Source organism: Thunnus albacares, chromosome 3 (assembly GCF_914725855.1).
Source record: "Thunnus albacares chromosome 3, fThuAlb1.1, whole genome shotgun sequence".
NCBI lineage: Eukaryota > Metazoa > Chordata > Actinopteri > Scombriformes > Scombridae > Thunnus > Thunnus albacares.
This window is the reverse complement of record NC_058108.1, coordinates 8,790,586-8,812,301: the sequence shown is the minus strand read 5'-3', so window position 1 is coordinate 8,812,301 and position 21,716 is coordinate 8,790,586. Positions and strand designations below refer to the sequence as shown.

The 21,716-nt window shown below is 40.9% G+C and overlaps 1 long non-coding RNA gene across 2 annotated transcripts in view; it reads left to right on the top strand.

Annotated features, from left to right (window-relative positions):
* The first annotated feature begins 3,232 nt into the window (after positions 1-3,232).
* The window catches only part of LOC122979044, a 36,068-nt gene continuing 17,584 nt past the window's right edge, over positions 3,233-21,716 (top strand). The window contains exons 1-2 of one of the 2 annotated variants that reach the window (XR_006402786.1): positions 19,891-20,712; positions 21,544-21,650. This is a non-coding gene — a long non-coding RNA (uncharacterized LOC122979044). Of the gene's footprint in view, positions 3,545-19,890; positions 20,713-21,543; positions 21,651-21,716 lie in introns of those variants that run through there. The other variant, XR_006402787.1, reaches the window with a different exon arrangement.

Sequence of the window (21,716 nt, the reverse complement as noted above, 5' to 3'; positions counted from 1 at the left end):
TTAACCCTCTGTGAGTCTCCCGGCACATCCATTCAAACAGACAGACAGTGTGCTTCAGCTACAATTTATATATAGCTTCTTTATGTCCAGGGGGAGTTCAAGGCAGATGAGTAGTGGCATATCTCTACTTAGCTCAAATTATGTACATTAATGTACAATTTTACAGCTACAGGAGACTGAAAAACACTCAAATAACTGCATTTCATCTGCTTCTTTTCAAATATTCTTGATTTTGAATAGGATACACTACCAAAGACCAGCTGTAATAGAAATATCCCACTTGTCACTGTATTATTTCAATCCAGCCCAATCATTCAAAATTTGTGCCATTTTACCTGAAAGGTTGACACAATCAGCCATCCTTTTAACTGAAAGGTTGATCCAATCAGTATTCAACACACCGCACTTAGTCCCTGAATGAGTCTATTCATTTATGTAGAAATGTGCCTGTAGTAAAATATGTGTGAAGAAAAAGCACTTTTACCTGCACACTCACGGAGTAAAAGCAAAAGGAAAACTTATCTGTGATTCTTATGCGTGGATTTGAATGCATCATCCCACACACAGTGCGGAGGTCTTGCTGAATCAGAATGTCAGTCAGGGTGACAGAGGCATTCACATTTACATGCAGCAAAGCCAACATCCATACACAGCGCTGAGTCACGATTGCATGCCCCTGAAGAGGTATTGTTCATTCTGTCTAGTTGGAAAACATCTCTCAAGGGATGTGACCTTAGTCGCTGACAAAGAATCTGACCTTTGCATCATATCGTCTGTTAACACATCACATACTGCATGGTCATACAGCATTACAGCATTCAAGACAAATACCTACACTACCTAAAGCAGTTTTGCTGTTAAAATGCAACATTTAATGCACAAATATAACAGATGCAGATTTTTTTTAAACAGGATCTGAACTTGCTCCTTGTAATAAAACAGAAAAAGATGCAATAAACCTTGTCACATTGAAATTATTGGAGCTTGGTGTTCAGAATGCAATCTTCGTGTGTCTCAATCTCTGCCTCTGAATCTTGTGCCACACCTGCCCACTAGGAGCCCTCAGTGCATCTTTCACCCCTCCATATCACCTCAGTGCCCATGTGACCTGCTACCTGCCTACACAGTTGTTTCCCATCAGCTCGTTAGCTCACTAGGAGATAACAAAGGCAGTTTCGGAAGTTCTAGCTGACAAATTAGCTACATGTGTTGCAAAAAAGTATAGATGTGGGCGTACCATTAGCATATCCACAATAACGGAAGAACAGAACAGAATGTCAGAGCGCAATAAAACAAAAAATATATATCTTTTCAGCAAATATAATGGGAGAGAGATGAGTTTGTACCTGCCAATACAGCCATGAGACCATATTGTGAAGTTTGGAGAGGATCGAACGAACATATTATTATAACTCAGTTATTACAATATAAACATCAAATACAATATTGACAATATAATCACTGTACATTACTGTTTATAAAGCATTTACTGAGTATCTCATAAAGCATTCAGACTCACAAAGCAGCTGTGAAGAAGCAGCGAATTAAGCATATTCTGAGTGTAGAAAAGAACAATGAGTAAAGAAACATTTTATGTGCAAAAACTATTAGAAGTACGTGTAAAACCATCTTCTTCTTTCGACTGTTCCAGTTAGGGGTCGCCATTTCTATCTCTTCCTGTCCTCTGCATCTTCCTCTGTCGTGACAACCACCTGCATGTCTTCCCTCACCATATCCATAAACCCCCTCTTCAGCCTTGCTCTTTTCCTCTTGCCTGTCAGCTCCATTTTCAGCATCCTTATCCCAGTATAACCAGTATCTCTCCTCCGTCTAAACCATCTCCATCTCACCTGTCGCTTTGTCTCCAAACTGTCCAACCTGAGCTGTCCCTCTAATCTACTCATTCCTTATCCTGTCCATCCTCGTCACTCCCAATGAAAATCTTAGTATCTTCAACTGTGCCACCTCCAGCTCTGTCTACTGTCTTTTCGTCAGTGCCACCACTTCCAAACCATACAACATAGCTGGTCTCACTAACCTCTTGTAAACCTTCCCTTTCACTCTTGTCGGTACCCTCCTGTCGCAGATCACTTCTGACACTCTTCTCCACCCACTCTACCCTGCCTGCTCTCTCTTCTTCACCTCTCTTCCACACTCCCTGTTACTTTGAACATGGGCCGGTCCATTTAGTTGGCCACAAAGCCACCAGCAATGTGGGGAAAAATAATTGCGGGAAAAAAAATTCAACCTGCCGGCTGTGGCCCACTTAATGTTGGATCATCCCATCTGACTGGGGGTTACATGGTCCCAATTGTCAATAGGCTACCTATACTTTAGGCAGGTACAGAAAATGCTACTGTTGTTCTCCCACCACCCTTTCAAGTGGATGCGTCCATCCATGTAATGTAAGAAGTCAAGCGGGAAATAATCAGATCAAGACAGAGAGAGTGGAGTTGCTAGCCAATATAAATGGATAAAGGTCCCAAAAAGCAAAAAAGTGGAGCAGAAAAGGTCAGAGACAAAAAGAAAAAGAATTTTGTGGCTGATGCTGAAAAATGTTTAACACATTTATTCAAAATCTAGATGTCACTTCCACACAAAATCCTGTTAATGTTAGCATGTCTAGCCACAGTGATAACATTAACAGTCCGCCACAGTGTTTCCCCTATAATAGCACAACAAGGACCGCAGCCAGGGCAAAAAAAAAAAAAAAAAAAAAAATTTAATGACAAAAATAACACCATATACCTATTCATTCGGGAATCAATTGCATTTGGGAGTCTGTGCAGCACTATACTGAAACGTGAGTTAACATCTGTGTCATTGCCTGGGAAACTCTTGGTCGTGTAACTCCTTTTAAGTGCGTAATGTGTGTGCTTAGTGAGTGAGTGGTTAAGTGAGAGCGCGAGCAGCAGAAAAGTGATGGTGAATATGAGCAGAGCAGAGGAAAAGGTTAGCAGTAAGTTGTCAATCTTGCAGTAAATGTACAGTATAGACTACAGTGTTTCAGTTAATAAATGCTGCAGCTTCTCAAGATCAAGAAAAGTTTCGTCTGTTGTTTCCCCAACTTCTGGAAAAGTGAAGGGGGTTAGCTCCAAAGTTAGTAACAATGGGTTGGCCTAACCTGAATATGCTAAACAGAGAAATATAGAATGGAGAAATGCGTGGCTGCTTAGTTCACTCTGTCCCTTATTATCAGCTGTTTTTATCAACAGTTTTTACCCCCAAGAAGAGGAAACTGCTGCCAAAGTTGAGTGAAAGATGCGTGACAACCTCCAGCAGGTGATACTGCTAATGTTAGCTCATGTAGTGACAGCATAAACAGTGGAGCTCAAGACCTGACTCTCTCCGTTACACAGGTGGCATATGAGTGCAGCTTTTCAACTTTAAAATTCATCAAGAATAGATCACGGAGCACTACATCTTGAAGCGTTCATGCTTATGGCTACAGAAAAAGACATTCTCATTGCTTTTGACACCGATGGAATAATCAACAGGATGGCAGAGAAGAGAGCACTGATGAGACATCCTCTCACTGCCTAAGGTAGGACATGCTATTCTATTCTACTTTATTCGCTGCTTAAGGCTGCTGTGCCATGCTGTTTTTTTTTAAATCATGTCAGGTGATTAGTCACTCTGGGTCCACTCCAATTGGGTGCAAACATGCTGTTTGTCACAGCCTGACAAAACCAATGAATAAATGTTTAAATACTGTTGGTGGCATGAAATCCTGACTGTTAAGCCTGATGTGTGAATTGTATCAGATCAGCTGCAAATACAATGTTGGATGATTGACTGTAAATAGCTCTAACATTTCTAGATCATCATAGGAAAACTTTTGTCCAATGTGAAAATTCAGTTTTGGCCATTTTGTTTCATGATGACAGCATTGTATTTTGTTATAGACTACATTCATGATAGGCTATATGATTATGTCATATTTGTTTTATTTGAGAGGTTACAGATTGTTGCATAAGTGTGCTGAGAGTTGGGTTGCCCATATCAATTGTCAAGCAAATAAAATCCTGTGTGCACTTCTTGGGGTGCCAACTTTTCCACTAGGCTATTTCTTGGCAATTTATTTATTTATTTATTACATTATTTTATGAAACCCTGTAAGTACACCTGTTGTTAGGGTGTCAACTATATATTACTTAGCCTATATGTTAGAAAGACCCTGATATTGCTTTATTCAACTCATAAGTATGTATGTTGGAGAAAAATGGGGCTGGTCCAGACAAATATTGCCAGGGCCAAATTTTGTTCCAACCCTGGTTGACCCCAGGTATTTAAATTCATCCACCTCCACCACCTCTACTCCTTGAATCCTCACCATTCTGCTGTCCTCCCTCCCATTTACGCACATGTATTGTGTCTTGCTCCTTCTGACTTTCATCCCTCTTCTCTGCAGTGCATACCTCCACCTCTCCAGGCTCTTCTCAACCTGCTCCCTACTCTCACTACAGACTTTTGCCTGATCTTGTCCGTCAACCTGTCCATCACCATTGCAAACAAGAAAGGGCTCAAAGCCGATCCTTGATGTAATCCCACTTTCACCTTGAGCCCATCCGTCACTCCAACTGCACACCTCACCGCTGTCACACTGCCCTTATACATATCCTGCACCACTCTTACATACTTCTCTGCTACTCCCGACTTCTTCATATAATACCACGCCTCCTCTCTCAGCACCCTGTCGTATGCTTTCTCTAGATCAACAAAGACACAATGCAACTCCTTCTGACCTTCTCTATACTTCTCTATCAACATTCTCAAAGCAAACATCGCATCTGTAGTGCTCTTTCCTGACATGAAACCATATTGCTGCTCACTAATTGTCACCTCTCCTCTTAACCTTAGCTTCCACTACTCTTTCCCATAACTTCATGCTATAGCTGATCAACTTTACACCTCGGTAGTTAGTGCAGCTCTGTACATCACCCTTATTCTCGAAATTCGGTAACAGTACACTTCTTCTCCAACTCCTCAAGCATCCTCTCACTTTCCAAGAGTGTGTTAAACAATCTAGTTAAGAACTTCCATCTCTCCTAAACATCTCCATGCCTCCACAGTCATCTGGACCAACCACCTTTCTACTCTTCGTCCTGTTTATATCTGCCCTCACTTCCTCCAACCCTCTCCTCCCTCTCATTTTCTTCATTCATCAGCCCCTCACAGTACTCCTTCCACCTTCTCAACACACTCATCAAGCTAGTCAACACATTTCTTTTTCTATCCTTCATCACCCTAACCTGCTGCACATCTTTCCCAGCTCGGTCCCTCTGTCTAGCCAATTGGTACAAGTCCTTTTCTCCTTCCTTACTGTCCAATCTCTCATACAACTCACCGTACACCTTTTCCTTAGCCTTCGCCACTGATTTCTTAACCTTATGCTGCGTTTCCTTGTACTCCTGTCTACTTTCTGCATCAGAGTTGGTGTAAAACCATACTTTTTGAAATTAGGTGGTAATGCCAGGAAATTACTTAAGGCCTCTTTACGATGTGCACTATTGGGCTATTTTTAATGAAAGTTAGCAGTTGTGAGGGAAAAGTGGTGAAATCTTTGGTCACCAATAAGGGGTGGTGCTAGATCACGCTCACCAGCAAACAATTTGGAGCTTTTAATGACAGCCTGCATCAAAATTTGGACATTTCCAGAAATTTGGGATAAAATTCTTCCAATATGGCTGCTGCCTCAAGCCATGTCTACAAACTAGCCAATCAGAATATGGCATGAAATGACATAATAAACTGGCAGATGCCCAGATTGTAAGGGCCCATAGACATAGATGATGTGTAAGATGCTATTGCACAGTGGATATGGGTCTTAAAAAGTGCTGTGCTCTTGCTATCACACTGGTCTATTGCACATTCAAGTCATCTCTACCCATCTTAAAACTAAATTAACTCATTTCAACTTGTGGCCGTCAGATGGTTTTTGGCATTGGAGAGAGTAATCTTGCTCAATGAGATTGGCCCCATAGGGATCCTGTTACCAGTACACTGTTGATATAGCTGTACCTCTCCTGAATGGAACAAATCTACTCTAAAATAAAATAAAATACAATAAAAGTACTCATACAAACCCATTTCCAATACACCTTGCATTTCCAGGTGATTTTTTTAGGTGGGTAGACCCAACATAAAATAACTCCTGGAACAAAGTCAACACTGACAGATTGTCAACAACTGTGCAAGTATATTTAAGAGTGGAATATGTTTAAAGACTACACAGCACAGGAGCTGGCACTTTCCTGCTAATGTTGGCCCATTACCATATATCTGCTTGCTGTCTCCTGATTGCAAATGTAATGCCCTTCAAGTGACAAGCTAACATGCTGATATAAAGCAAGAAATCCACACTGTAAGAGAAATTGTCACTGAGGGACTGATGTCTCTCCCCACCCACTCACTGCTGTAAGAATGTAGTTTATGGGAATGACAGGGCAGGCGGGTACACAGGCGCCCATCCCATGTGGCCCATGATTGATTGTCAGCTCACCTGTGCAGCCTCCAAAGATCTTGGTAGATAAGCATATTTAGAGCTGCCTGTCTTGACATTTGCATGGTAATTAAGGGACTGAGCTTGCTGAAAAGAGCTGAGTGCTCAAGTGCTGCATGATGGTGCAATGGACCTCAGTGAGTCGTCCACCTCACAGGCAGAAATCAGCTTTTTGAATTCAGCAAATGTTGCCAGTGAGGTTGCATACTGTACTGTGCCAGTCAAAAGTTTGGACACACCTTCCCGTTCTCTTGAATGAGAAAGTGTGTCCAAACTTTTGACGGGTGCTATATGTTCAAAAAGGATGGTCTTTCACTTGAATAACCCAAACAGGTGATAGGTAGATCCAGTATTCTATTCATATAATTAAGATCCCAGCAAATTACCAGTACATTACTGATGTAAATATAGCCATCAATGTGTAAATCTGAAACTTATTGTACCAATCCAAACACCTGAGACACACAAGGAGAGAGAAAGATGCCTAATTTCCCCCTCTCAGAGATGAGCTGTTTGAAAAGAGACAAAGACGGCAGAAAAATGTCTTCTCAGCTTCTGTTCTGACAGCTGTGACCCCTCCAGTGCAGCATGAGCTGCATCAGTGTGTTTAACGCTCACTCACTCTCCCACTCTGACCTTATATAAGGAACATCTGACAAGTCAAACAACTAAATTGGAGCAGACTCATAAATTGGAATTTCCTTGTGAGAGATAATGTAAATGACTGTAGTTAAATTCATTCTGTCATTTAAACCACTCCAAAGATATTTCAAATAATGTGGTTTTATTATCTCTTCCTTGTCCATTTTCTAGCTAAAATTTTTAGTCTGTTCTGCAAGCTACAGTACAGGATTATTGGATGCATGTTGTAGGGGCATTATAAATGTCAGCAAACATCATTACAATTGAACAATTTATAGGGCAAGAAACACCTGACAGGAGAGTAAACAGGATTTCTATAATGTATTTTGCTTGCAAATAAGAATAAATTCCATTGAAAATCCTCTTCTGGTGAAGGTTTCTTTATGTTTGTGCCGAAGGCTACTTGAAACTCTAGCTCAAACAAATCCATTATTTCCTATTCCCAGACAAGCTCTGTCCATCATCTAAATCCTATCTTAACCTCTCCTGCACTGACTCCTTACTTTACTTTAACCTGACCCCAATTAATTACTTGTCTGACCTTAAACTGATCTTCAATAATTACTGAAATAATTAGTGACTGATGCTTTCTCTCATTATGTTTTTAAGGGTCTTCCACACGTTTCGTCTGAGAGGATGAACAAGTGAGCTGCTGAGTTAATTGCTAATGGAAACAGTGGGTTAAGCTCGCAGGTGATTTAAGCAGAACTCAGTGTTGTTTAACTGCAAGATTTCTTTGGTTGACGAATATCAAATTGCTGCCAGTTCAATTCAATTAAAACCTACTGTTCCAGCATCAATAAAAATGCTCAAGGGATAGTTGTTTCAGACTGCATAAAGCAAAATGGTGAGGCAAGATTATTGTAATGCAACCTGAGCCAAAGAGTCATTCTGCTTCAACATGCCATCCTCTGCCCACCAGGCCCTTTTACTTTACTGAGCATTGACAGGACACATCATAACTTTGAGTAATTTATGCGTCATGAATGTTGGCATACTGATGCCAGCCTTGAAGTTCTATGTGTGCTGTGCTTGGTCCCTCTAGCGTCACATTTACCACTCAGAAGCAAAAGTAGATTTTAATTTTGCTCTGTGTCAACATAAGGAAATCCTTTATTAAAGTAAATGGTCATTGAAAATAGGTTAAAAGGTTTTGGAGATCTTGCTGTGTGGCTATGCAGTACTGTACTATGCTTATTCATGCTTTGCTATTCACTGGAATGTAAAACTCCACAGAGGACCCTTCTTCCCCTCTTACTTTACATGTAAGTTCCTCTAATTTTAGCAGTTTATCCTGCTGGAGACTTAGCTGGAGACTAAGTCCACAATGTTTTGTCATTTCCAGCTGATCATCTAATGAGCTTAGTCAGTTTTGGGCACTATTAAGGAGTCAGTTTTCACAGTGGACATTTTCACATCATAAAAGGAAATCCACAGGTGTAATCAGTAACATTAACAATGGCTCTGCTCTGTTGAGTTGTGCCAGTAACCCATGACCAGAGACTGACCGTGTGTTCAGACAGAACGTGAAGTGAATTTAAGATGTGGCTCAGTTACATACATAAGTCAATGCAAAGATGCAAATGCACATTTCCTGAAAAAGAAGAGAGATTGGAGGGAAAGAACTCACCAGAATAAGTTTCTGGTGAGTTCTGAGTTCAGTCAGAGGCTGAACTGATCACAAACACACCACGGATATGGTCAGTGTGTCCTAGTATACAGCCAACATATAGTTGATATTTTGGCTGTTTGGGGCGAATAAAGACAAATGGTCCAGCGGTCCAACTCGCATTAGTGACACAGGGCACAAATTCACCTCACATTTTGTCTGAACACACCTTAAGACATCTACTGTTAATAGAACACAGCCACTATTGATGTTATCAGTTACAGATGGGTAGACAAGTCAAAATGATAGCAGTGAGGAAGGTCTGTTAATCTGTGTTATTAGAGTGATGAGGAATGATAAGGGATAAGGAGTAACCATTTAATTTAGACACTTTATGACTTTCAAATGCCAGTTTAAGAATCAGCTCTTAAACTAAGTTAGTATCTGAAGTGGATAGTTCAGTTGTGACACCACTACAACAAAAAGCTTATTCTTTTTGTCCAAACATGAGCAGAAAATGGATTCATCCTCTTACCAACTCTTTCTAGAAACAAGCCATCTGAGATGGAATGAATATTGTTGCTGGCATTTTTCTTTCCATGTCTGTTGTTTGTCTACATCTGTGTGACTGGGTGGAAAGCTGAATGTGATAGCCAGCCAGCCGGAGCTGTTGACCTTGGAGGACTACCTTCTGGCAACAGATCTGCTTCCTGCATTGATTTTTGTTTTCATGGCTGGGTTATTTGGGTTTCTGCCCTCGAGTCGCAGCTAGGCTGCCACCAAGGTCAGCTAGGGGAAGACAAGGAATCTGTTTTTGTCTCCATCAGTTTCACACTATATAGATATGAATATGTTTTCTGAGTCGTCTATTCCATTTGCTCACAAACTCTTCTTTTATCTTTACTCATGGAAGAAAATGTGGGGAAAAAGTTTTGCTTTTTATTTTTTTTCTTTTGTAACACAGAAAGCTTCATACAGAACATATTTCTGACCACTAAATTTTAAAATATCAAGCATTTTAATGAATGTCCTTCTTAAAAAGAACATTATGAAAAGGTCATGTTCAACTATTCTTAAAGGAATAGATTGACATTTTGGGAAACATACTTATGTGATTTCTTGCTAAGAGAGTTAGATGAGAAGGTCAGTACCATCCTTATGTGAGCGGTATCAATCTTCTCATCTTACTCCCTGCAACAAAGCTAATAAGCATAATTAATACAATTCTTTAAGTGAACATATGACAACCTAATGTTTCACAATGCTTGATTATGTTATATAAATATGTTCGACCAGATACCATATAGTCTGTGATAAAGCCATCATCACAGGTAATAGATGTTATCTTCAATATTTGACTGTAATCTATATCTTGGCTCTTGCACAATAAAATTACTTAATATAGATTTAATGTACGTTTTAGGGGACAAAATGAAAATATGCCACTGTTTTAAGCAAAATGTTGAATGTCCTGGTGACTAGATGAATGTGCATTTTTGTGCTTTGGAGATAGATATACACTGGATATAACATCCTGTGATGAATATCAAGAATGTACAGTAAACAACTGGATTTGATTTCAAGGCTTGGGGCCAATGCACGCTCCACCTGATCAATAAAATGGATTTAGACAAAGTTCTCTTTTGTTTTCCAGAGTATTGCACATGTACAGTAGGTTTCAGGGAGAGAACGAGAAAGACAGAGAAGGAAATAAGGACACATGTATTTTGCTATTTACTATCCGGCCTTGAAAATACTCACTCATTGCACTAAGTGCCACCTAGAGAATGACACAGCCTCGCCAGTTTTCATGACTACACCAATAAATACAGTAGCAGACCTTCCTGTAGCGCTCTGAAATGACAGATGCATATGAGACATATAGTGCACAGACACACACACAAACACAAACCTGCTGTCCTGAGAAATTATGTTAAAGCCTTTTGATTTACAACATACATCCCACTGTCAACATGGGAATTAGCTTCAGCTGGTGGAGACCCGGAGTCTACATTAAGAGAAGTGATGGATGAGGAACCTACAGGACAACATATGATCGGATCCAACAGCAGGCACGGTGACAACACTCTGTCTGAGGATGAATGTATACATGTTCTGTATCCAATCAAATCCCAAGGATGATGAACTGACCTCCTCTCCACCATATCTCACAAACAGGGATCATAACTCTTAATAATGCCAACTGGATGAACTTGTTTCGTAGTGAGGAAGCTGACCTACCTTTGACCTACTTCTACCAAGAATCACCAACATCAGCCACTATAGACAGCATGTTCCCATCCCCCATTGTGCTCTCTTCTTCTGTCCAGTTAGGTCTAACCTCCATTTTCCACCTGAATAAAGCTGCCTCAGGCCCGGTGAACGGGGCTAGGAAAAGATCAAAGAACATGCTGCACCAGCATGCATAAATTGACCACAGAGAAAGACACTCAAAGGTGAGATTTTTGGTTGTCAGGTTTTTTTTACAGACCTCAAGGCACCGTGGAGATTATTTAGTCCATGACAACTGAACAGTTAACAGGAGAATAAAATAAAGTAACCTTTACCTTTACAGAGACAATAAGGAGATATATGACAGTTGATACACATTTTAAAATTATACACAGCATGTGAAGAGCAGACACACTGTGTCTTTATCAGTGAATGTATAAGAGAAATGTATTGGGCTGCATGCCATGTCCAATTTTCACTTCACTGTCTTTGTTGTAATCTATCTGCTTGTGCTGGTACATTTACCATCTAAAATCACTTGTTGATCTCTTTTGTAACAGAACCAGTCAAAACACAGTAGCCAACGGATATAATCAATAATTCCTGAACAATGTGTATTGTAAAGTGAAGTTTCTCACTGACTTACAGTTGACCTTTTAAACAACAGTACCTTCATTCATCACTTATGAATGATCTAACCTGCTGAACCTGCTGAACATATTGAGGATTACGAGCGGCTGGAGAATATCTCAGCACACATTTTGCAAGACCGACATCTATTTTGTCATCATTGTTGGTATTTATGTGTTTATGTGTGTGTGGGGCAGGGGCGTAATGTGACACATTGCTGACTAAAGCACAACAGCAAACGCTTCAATAATTAACAAGGGCCTAAACCTTCAGTCTGTCCCCCCAAGAGCTCTTCTGTAATGTGTCTCTGTCTTTAAACTGTCCAACTTTCACACACACTCATGGCTGCCATGTCTTTGCTTTTTACTCTTATACTCTCAATAAGGCTACATTATACTGTATATGAATGGATCCATCCATGCGTCCATCACCATGCATGGGTGCATATTCCTACTATATGTGCATACAAAGAAATGCCCATATACCCAACAAAATGGTTCACATTTTTACTCCCATTATGTAAACACATAAGCTTGCATGCACATACACGCAGCTGTTGTCCTCTATTGGCAAGTGTGTCTTCTGATCTTGTATTTGTTACATTAACACACCGCCTGATAAATACAATGTCACAGTCAGATTTGCAGGGATATAAGTTGTCACACTGTTATTGGCATTAGAAGTTGGCTTGAGGTGACTTGCACTACAACTCCTGCGAGACATCAGCTGAGCCGGATCTGTTATCTGAGGCTGTTCAGAGGGGGATCAGGCTCTCCCCACAGGGGTTCACTGACACAGTACTGGTAAATAAACTTGCTGCCATCTAGTGGAAATGGCACAGTAAGCACAGTTGCCTTTTCTAAAGCAGCAGAAATCAGACATTTGAAAAGTAATGCAATTTAACAATGCCACAGCGCCCAACAGGGGAGATGTATGCCAACCACTTTCAGTAATATATATTTTATGTTGTAACTAATGGCTTTTCTGATTGTCAATAATATTTGATAAGGCTTTATATAGTAGATCATCCATTAATAACAACAACTTTTGGGTTGCTAGGTTATTAAAAAATCCTTGCTTTGTGTATATCTTCTTCTTTTTTTTTTATCTAGCTCATTAAGTCTTCAGGGAAACTCCTCCAATAGATCCCTTTGCAAACGGGTCATTTATAAATGAACTACGTATTAAATTATTTTCATTTAAAACAGCAGACATAATGGCTTTTAGTTTTAGTGATGACTAACTAATATTTAAATGCTGATTTTACAGTACATTATTGGCCAAGATATTTAGATTTGTATTTTAACATATGTGTATATTATATACATATATATTTTCATATATATGTATTTTAAACACCATTTTACCATAATTGGTTGCCAGATTCCTCTAAGTGTGTCTTCAACATAACCCTTAAGTTTGGAACCTGTCATCAAAACCAAATTTAGATGACAGGTGTACACATCATCTCCCAGCACTCCTGCGAATTGTTATGACATATCACCAGTAGGTGGCACTACAGCAACATGATCATTTTTAAATGGCCAGAAATTTGGCACAGTTTCTTTGCATATAAAGCTCTTATAGTCCCTGCAGGATTGAGGTATTTTCCAAAAATTAACATGATGGAGTTCAGATACAAATGTCTCATAGTATGATAGATCTACTGATGAATGATCATTTCTGTAATAACCAATGAAAAAAAAACTTTAACTGGACTCAAATCAAAGTCAGATGTAGATCTAAAATTTGCAACAATCATTTTATTTGGCCTGAGTGACGCTAATACTCACCTCAGTATGTATTTAATAGTGGTTTTGCTGGGGTTAATGTAAGCTAGTATGACATTATTTTTGTACTTTTACATTTACGAATATGAGCTCTTCCACTGATACATACAAACATCTTGATAAATGTATGTCTTCTAGTAGAATTATGAATACACTGTAGACTTGGTTTCCTCTTCCTCCAGAGCAGCAGGGATTTACACTCAGTGAAAGTTTGGTATACACTCCAAGCATCTTGAACTAGCATTAATACATACATTTTTTGTTAGGATGGCTACACTAGACACACCTCATATACGGGGGTAAAATAGTGCCTATATCAATGATATTCAAAATAATTACATTGAGATTGGTGTGATTATGTGAGATAGGTAATAAAAATTCTCTGTTTTCGCTTTCAACAAAAAATTACTGCACTTTCAGCAAACATACAGCAGAGGGTGGTACAGATCTATTTAAGAGAAAAACACTGACCCAGCACATACACAGTACCACCACCATGTTTACAGGGGCCTGTCATGTTGAATTCAGGGCATCACTTTATAACTTTTATATAGAAATGTTAAGATTAAATATGGCTTTTCTTTGTTTGCTTGTGCAGAAACAAATTCACCTAAATATTTTAGTAGTCCATAGCAGGAGAGAGTTATTCATGATTTCCTTGCTTTACACTGGATAATCTAATTTTGCAAGAATCTACGGCAACAGCACTAGAATTTGAAACAAGTAAAAGAAACAAGTATTCACTATGTAATTGCACCAAATAATAACACCCAGTAATACACCAATATGACAATAGCTGAAAATAAACGAGAACTACTGTTTAACCTGTATTCATCCTCTTGGAAAACTGCTGCACTCATGAGAATAAAAATGGTGCCTACTGTTCGTCTGTTGTAACTGTCCAACTCTATCACATCAACTTTCCACAGTGTAACCTATCATCAAGCATATATTATATTACTCAGACACATACACATGCCTCTGTAGTTCAAGCAATGTTCACACACACACACACACACACCCACACACAAGGAAACACACACAAGTAAAAATGTAAATGTGCACGCAAGAGTGTCATGCATGCTGCTGACACTGGCACACGCCAACAGAAAAATCTTGGCCTGGCTAATGGAGTAAGGGAACAAGCGCTCCCAGTGATGTCAACAGGCCAACACACACATACTCTCTCTCTCTGTGTCTCGGTGGGGAATGACTTTCTTTCGTTTAATTTCTTTTCCTTTTAAACATCCTGCCAGAGGACACTGAAAACGATATTAGTTCGAAGACAGGTCTGTTTCTCTAAAACCTGCTCAGCTTACAGCAGCCCCAAAAACTGCTGAGCTGCAGTCATTACTGAGCAAATGTGATCAAATAGTGAATGCATGTGTGGAATACATGCTGACTACTAAAACAGAAACAGGAAATGACATCATCACTGGCTAAACCCATCCATGATGCTTAAGCGGAGAGGAGGCTGTTGAAGCAGAGGAGGAGTGGTGTGTGTGTGTGTGTGTGTGTCTGTTTGTGTGTATGTGTGTAGGGTTGGGGAGGGCAGCGCGGTCACAGGTGACTGTCATGTTTAATAATGATTATCACCACGCACCTGCGCCCCCACACTAATTAACTGGACGCATATGCAAATGAGTCCAGGGATTTAAAAAAAATAACAGCTCGTGGAGTGGCAGTGAGCGGTTGTTCAGCTGCTGGATTTGATTAGGGTAATGAACGGTCAGCGATGGAGGCACCAGTGGTGGTAAAAGGAGGAGAGATAAAGGAAAAGGAGGATATTAGGGTGAGAGGGGAGGAAGGAAGGAGTATTAGAAAGGGAGGGAGGAGGAAGAGGAGAGAGAGAGAGAGAGAGAGAGATATCACCGAGGTAACATAATGGGAACAGGTGGACGAGTGGCCTGTTGACTGAGGGAATAAGAGGAGCAATGGAGGAGGGGAGTGATGTTGTGTTTGTGTGTTTTAGCGCAACCAATCCACAAAGTGTTACAACATGTACGCATAAAAGGACACTGAAGGTCTTATAACATATGGTAAACACTCCTTTGACAGTATTTGATCGCTATTATTCATTCAGAATTACGAATTAGAGAAGAAATTCAACGTTTTTATTTGCATATATCGTCATACTGTATGTATGTGTCTTTTCTCATATGCATTGTAACCCAGACAGTCTGTGCAACACCCTCACTTAAACTGAAGACTGTGTAAAAAGAGAGAGAGAGAGACAGAAAAAGAAGCGGGAGCGCCTTTGAACCTCATTCATTTATTCCAATGCATTCCAAACACGCATTCTATATCTCCATACTGTGATCCGGGCCGCGCATGCATATACACCTACCTCTAACAAAGCAAATTGCGGTTCATCCAACTCGATGGCCCCAATCTCAGTCGGGGGAGGCAGGCTCGTCACTCACACAGATAAGGGTGAATTAGGGTCTCGCTCTGGGTTTTACATTTCAATTTAGCCTCCGGCTTCAGAGCCATTAGGGGCCTAATCTAAAGCTTGGTCCGCAGAGTTCTCTTTCCCTACCAATCGCAATATTGTTTTATTAACTTTCCAGTATGCGGGAATGAAACTCCAACAGATTCATTACTTCGCATTAAGTTCATATTAGGGTTATTTGTGATAGGGAGACCTCTTATTTAAGAATGTGCAAGTAGTCAATGTGTTTGTAATGCAGTGTTGCTGTATCACCAGCTGGTTCATTTAGGCGAGTAGAACAGCGAATGTGAGTGTAATTGCAAGTTGATAATGTGCCTGGGCATGCAGAATGACCAAGACGGCTCTTGCCAACAAAGCACGGAGGAGGGAGGGAACGCTGTGCAGGTGCAAAGTCAAAAGGGGACTGTAACTCTCTTTAGATAACTCTATGAAGATCAGGCACTGTTGTAGAGGGTATGTGGAGGTGGTGCATAATGTAAAGATAAACTCTTATACTGTAGACTTGACTGTTTGTCGTGATTATTTCGAGTATTTGCAGCATAAACATGAGAGGAATGTTGAAGGATTTTGTTTGAATGTTTGAGGAAAAAACTGTAAAAGCTTCAATGAAAGCTAATGAAGCGACTATGATAGCAGTTGAAATTGGAATAAATTATATAAGCAGTGTTACTCATTACTTATTATTATTCGGAAAAAAGTCATTACATTATTTTACTCATTACTCAACAGCATAAGGGCTCGTTATAGGCCTAGTCATTTGTATGTCAGGTTACTTTTGTTTATCAACTCCGGCACAGTGCCCTTTAAACAACTCTAAATGCATCGCACCCACATGTCACATCTTCTATATTTAACACATGTAAAAATAGAAAACAGGACATTATGTTTTAACAAGCAGCCAGGCAACAGTTCGGAGGCATTTCCTGACCATCAACAGCTGGCTTAACGTTAGTAAGCTAGCCGTCAAAGTGAAGCCTCGAGGTTCAAAGACCCTCCAACTCTGAACAAAATCCTTGTGATTCCTGAATGAATGCTTTACCAGTGCCTAACGTTAGCAAGCTAGCTGATAAAGAAGACACAACATGTAAATAAGACAACTGTGGAGCTACCGGGAAGTGCATTTCTCCTCTTTTGGTAGTGGCTAACTTATATTTCTAGCTCCCATGCTATGCTAACACAGCCTGGACCAGTCTGACCACTGGCTGCAGAGAGACTACATGATATTAAATCTTTATCTAACTCCCGGTAAGACAGTGAACAAGCTTACCCCAAATTATCCAAGTAACATAGCGTTTAGTAATTGTATATTGCAGAAATTCTAATTGTAATTCCTTATATGATTGTCACTGACTAAATATTACTGTAATTGCCAAACACTGGTTATATGTTACGCAGGTGAACTCTTTGTTTCCTCTCCTCTCCTTGAGTCAGTCACTGTTTATCTGAACTACCATAACTACACACGTACTTAGACACAGGTCAACCCTCCCACCTTTTTCCTACACAGGTTGGGTCAGTTTACCCCGCTCTGGGGTTTTTGGTGTGGCTTGTGTTCCTGAGCCCAGCTATGGTGGCGGTGGGGGATGCTTGCCAACAACAGAAAGTGTGTGTGTGTGTGTGTGTGTGTATGAGAGAGAGAAAGAGAGAGAAAGAGGGGGGAACATGTGGAAGTAATCTGGTTGTTTTACTGTCTGGCTCTGGTGGTGAAAGTGTTGGGCAGGGGCTACGAGCGGTCTGGATCGTGTCAGAAGCCGCCAGAGTCAGGTTACTCTGACAGACCAGACTGGGAGAGACTACAGTGGGGGAGAGAGGGGAGGAAGAGAGGGAGAAATGAGGGGTAAACAAGTGAGTGAGGGATGGGACTGAAAAGTAAGGGAGTGAGGTGCGGTGGACTCGCAAGAGCCAACCTTCTGACTTATGCTGTTCTCCCCCAGGACATTTTTATTAATCTGAGTGTGTATGTGTGTTCTTGTATGAAAGGCTTATGTGTGTGTGTGTGTATGTGTGTGTGTGTGTGAACCCGAGCCAGAGGGCTCCAAAAGACGACCACTTGAACTAGCCCCAGCTGAGAAAACAAATGGCCTTGACTCTGTCTCTCCCCTCTCTTCTCTTCTTCTCCCCTCATCCAATTTTCATCTTTTTTCCTCGACGATGGGCATTTAATCAAGTAAGGGAGCTAATCAAAGCCAGAGAAAGGCTCCTGAACCCTCAGCTATCTCCTCCCTAATCCTAAAGCTCTGCTTCTCATTTGCCATTGACCTAGAGGACCAGACTTGTCCACTGAACCCCCGCCACAGGGACATAGGGGGGGAGTTGGATTGCTTGTGAGTTTAGCAGTTAGTAAAAGGTTATCGTATGTGTGTTTTTGTGCGTGTATGTGTATAAATCCATATTCTAAGGCGTAGTTAAATGAAATGTCAACAAACCTCTTCAACTGTAGTGTATAAAACACGCAGAGGATGAGATGAATAGGGCTCAGGAATGAGGGAGTAGAGGGGAGAAGTGAAGAGGAGAGAGAAGGAGAGGAGCAGGGAGGATGTAGGAGGCACTCGGGGTCACAGGGGTTGAGGTGATAAGTCGCCTGCTGGGGAATTAATAGGGAGCAGATGGCGCTACCTTTACTTAATGTAGGGGTGTGGATACAAGGGGAGAGATTTATCAGTCTGTATGAGAATGGAGTTTGCCGATGGCCGGGCAGACTCCCCCACCTGAGGAGGATTTAGCACATTCCTGCTTCACTGTGAACTGGAAGGTGTCTGTGGAACAGCAGAAGTTTGCTGTCAGAGAGGGGGATTTAAAATAGTTGAATATAGGTTTCTTTTTTTTGCATGATGGAATAAGTTGAGGGCTCTTGAAGATGAAAGGATTTGCTATTGTCACTGTGAATACCCAAGGTTCTTTAGTAATGAATACTTAAGGTAGATGAATGCCAGTTTTCAGTACACATGGTACAGTAGCCAATTTCAACCCGGTTTTTAAGCTAGTATGTTGTTTTTTTTTCATTTTTTTCTTTTCATTTCACTTGCATAAAGTCACGTTATCTCTCAGTCTAATGTAGTTAATTAAACTCTGAGGAATCAGGACTCTTTCATTCTTCTGAGGGAACCGATTCAAATGAAATTTTGTTCTACAGCAGAGGCAAGTACACTGTGGTGTGAAAAAAAAATCACTTTTTAACATCAGAGAACTCTGACCTCTAAATACCACCATCGGAAAATGAACAGAAATATCAGAAGTTTGAGGATTTTTCAGCTTTATCTGTTTACCATGCTTTTGCAGAAAATGTTTGTCTGACTGAAACAATACCATTTTAGCATTTTTGGACATAAAAACCTTTACTTTATGACCTGTACAATTGACTATGTAATGTCTTCCTTAACTTGACCCAGTCACAGTTATTTCTATGGATACAGCAAAAGAACCAGAGGGAGCTGAGTGGGCCTATCACTCTTATCACTTTAGTGATAATGGCCGTCACATAAAAGACGACCTGGTGAACTCCACAAATGCCAGAGTGGCCCAATTAGCCACTATGCATTTCATACAATTTGCAAAGGGCAAATGTTCCCAAGCTGTAATTATGTACTCACATTGCCCACCTTGGGTGACCTGCCAACCAGTCTTGATGTCCGTCCGTTGTAGAGGTCGCCATGACAGCGCTGGCAAAAACACAGAGAAAAATGAGCTGCAGGGTCTATCATTGTGTCTGTAATTGGTCAAGTTGCACTTGTTACCTAGTAGCGAATACATAATGGATAGTGCTGATTGCACCGTGAGATGGACGAGGAAATGTCACTGTGGGGGATGGATGTGGTGTTGAGTGGGATGCTGTTGGTTATGTCTACAGTTTAACGGTGCTGCCACTTTCATCAGCATCAATTAGTGATAAAATGGCACAAAATGTCATTTTATAGCAATTGCAATACCATGAACACTTTTGATTTGCCCCTGGATGCAAAGGTCTGCTCCAGCCCTGACCATTACGCAGACCAATACCCTTCATCTTGACGATGATGAGCCTACAACGCGGAGGTCTGCTTTTTAACGCAGTTGGGGTCGCCCTGCTACCGTATATTCACAAACACTCCTCGCAAAGCAGGGACTCCGGCTTGAGAAGTGTTTTCGAGGGGCCACAGGCAAGGTAACAACAATGCTCCTGAGGTCACTGAGGCTCACAAACCACTCTGCCATGATGGAGCTGTGATTCCAGGATAGAATGACTGATTTGGTCTATGAACTGCACTGCATGAATCCTTTTTAAAGACATTGTTATAAGAAAGTGATACAGAAAAAGCGTACACTCAGAAAGCTTCATGAAATTTACAAATGGACCATCTCTGTTCAAATGATCTGTTGAAATCTGTGCAAAGTTTTCACTCGGAATTGTAACTACAGCACCTGAGAGAACTGGTTCCCTTAATGACAAAGCACTGAACTACCAAAACTCACTCTGGACAAAAGTGAGATCACTTATCAAAAGACATTTCTGGAGAAGTTTTAACAGATCCACAGGGCCTCTTAATATCTTTTGGACTATGATTTTATATTATTTTAAGCGAAAATGCACTTTATAGGTTCTTTACAGGCCATTTATAAATGACAGCCCTGCATTATAAACACTACCTTTAACAACTCAGCGAGATGACCTGTCTTAGCCTATTCCAGGTTTTCCTGGTGCCGGGGTCCAGCAGCCTTCAGGAGATGCTGCTGTGAGGCAGGCCCTCCCTAATGTCTCCATTGCCTGCACCTGACCCTGCTAGCCAGCAGTGGCCAAATTTAGTTTGGAAACGTGCCACCATGGGAGAGCCGACAGGCCCATTAATCAGCAGGAGTCTCCCCCCTACTCATCCTGCAGGTCAGAGAGGGAGCAGCACACACACGCTCACAGTGCACACACACATAGAGATACACTCAAACTACCTTCATGTATAAACACAATGCACAATGGCGCACAACACACACTGACTAAACAAATGATTGCTGAAACTTTAAAAGAACTCTGACAGCACCTTCTCCCACCCCCCCATCCCCTCCACACTACCTATCCTAAATCCTCCATCACCTCCTTTACACAAACACACACACACACACACACACCTGGTCAGGGCCCTCCATCACTCCCAGTCTGATCTGTTCTCATATCCCAGCTCTCTTCTCTCTGTCTGAGCCAGGTTTTCTGTCAGCCTGGGGCCCCGGTCATAGGGGTTATCCACACACCGCTACCCTTGGCTCACACTCCATGCGAGGAATGAACCGCAGAACCGGCACAGACAAACATAGACACAAACACTCTTAGTGACCCCTGAGGAACACAAACATTAAGATGAAATGTACTTACACACCAAGACCATCTGCAAAATATGATGTATTGACGTGTTGGATCTAAGATGAAGAATCCATAGTTTTGGAAGACCTGGATGGATATGTACTGGAAAAAAAAAAAAGACTTTGAATATATGCAGTGCAAGGGCAGGTTGAATGTGACGTTTATTATCATGTCTGAGATGAACTCAAAGTGCTCTCGCCTTTGGGAATAAGCACAGAATTCAGTAAAGATGTCAAACTTTATCTGTTGAATTTCTTACATCACCTGTTTTTAGAAAGTGAAACTTTGTCTCTTCGTCTGCATGAAGCAGCAACTAATTGACTTGTAATCAGTGTTTACTATCTCGCAATTAACACTCAGAGACAATGAGATCGGAGGATGTGGCACCAGCAGAAGGCATTTATTGGGTGTGTCCCTGAGGTGTGGGAAGATGCCAGAAAGTAACCGGAGAGAATGTGTGATAACTGGTAAGCATTTATATGCAGTGTCACTGGTGCACTTATCCTTTCTAATGTGAAACTCTGCAGGGAGAT